Here is a 1629-nt window from a genome sequence, read left to right on the forward strand (position 1 = left end):
TGACAAAGCTCTGCTTGTGTTGTACAATTCAATAAYTGTTCCACATTTAATTTACTGTATTGAAGTCTGAGGTAAAGCTTGTAAAACTGTTACAAATCCAGTTTTTGTTTTACAGAAAAGAGCCGTAAGAATTATCACTAGAAAAGATTACAACCATCCATCAAATACATTATTTTGTAAACTGAAAATTTTGAAATCCTATGATTTGATTGATTTAATATTTTACTGTTTATGTACAAGGCTCACAAAAACATGTTACCTTCCAACATTCAGGTAAACTTTATTAAGAGAGACAGTTGTTATAATCTTAAAGGGATGGAAATGTTTGTGAAGCCATATTTTCGTACTTGCTTGANGTATTATGGAGATAAAAGGAGCAGACATGATAAGATTTATTCTTTATCTGCTACCTTTCATTTTACTATGATTTGTGTATTTTCTTTGTTTTTTATTGTACATAGTTATTTTTTTAATTAAATAAATAATTTTTTTGAATTGACTTGAATTAAAACCCAGTTTTATAAACAGGATCTGCTGACATGAAGAAGTCAGAGCTGCTGTGTGAGCCTGAAAAAATACAGCCAGATACTTAGTGGTATTTATGTAGTGTGTGTGTTTTACAGTGTGTTATGTACCGTTACAGGTTTTACAAGTATTTTATATACAGTGTATATTTTCCAATGTGGAATATACTGTGTATTTTTTTACATATATTTGTGTACAGTGTGTTTTTTCTGTGTATTTGTATACAGTGTGTATTTGACATGTATTTGCACACAGTATTTGAGAGGGTTGTGAACACAGTGTGTAGTTGACAGTGTGTTATATAAAGTGTATATTTTACTATTATTTTATGTACAGAGTACATTTTACTGTGTGGTTTATAAAATGTAATTTTTACATGTATTTGACAAGTTTTTGTATTTGGTGCATACAGTGTATCTTTATATGTGTTTGTCTACAGTGTGTATTTGACATGTATTTGTACACAGTGTGTATTTGACATGTATTTGTACACAGTGTGTATTTGACAGTATGATTTACAGTGTATATTTGACATGTATTTATACACAGAGTTTTGGCATGTATCTGCACACAGTGTGTATTTGACAGGAATTTGTACACATTGAGTTTTAGACAGGTATCTGTACACAATGTGTATTATTTATGCACAGTGAGTATTTGACAGTGTGGTGTACACTGTCTGTATGTGATAGGTATTTGTACACTAAGTATAATTGATWGTCCAGTGTGTATTTGACATATATTTTTACACAGCATATTTGACAGTATGGTGTACACAGTGAGTATTTGACAGGTTTTTGTACACAGAGTAGTTACTGTATATTCGACACTGTGGTGTTCACAGTTTGTATTTGACATGTATTTGTACACGATGTGTATTTGACATGTATTTGTACACAGTGTGTATTTGACATGTATTTGTACACAGTTTGTATTTGACATGTATCTGTACACAATGAGTATTTGACAGGTATTTGTACACAGAGTAGTTACTGTATACTCGACAGTGTGGTGTTAACAGTTTGTATTTGACATGTATTTGTACACAGTGTGTATTTGACACTCTGGTGTTCACAGTGAGTATTTGAGGTATTTGTACACAGT

The sequence above is a fragment of the Austrofundulus limnaeus genome, unplaced genomic scaffold (assembly GCF_001266775.1).
Source record: "Austrofundulus limnaeus strain Quisiro unplaced genomic scaffold, Austrofundulus_limnaeus-1.0 Scaffold846, whole genome shotgun sequence".
NCBI lineage: Eukaryota > Metazoa > Chordata > Actinopteri > Cyprinodontiformes > Rivulidae > Austrofundulus > Austrofundulus limnaeus.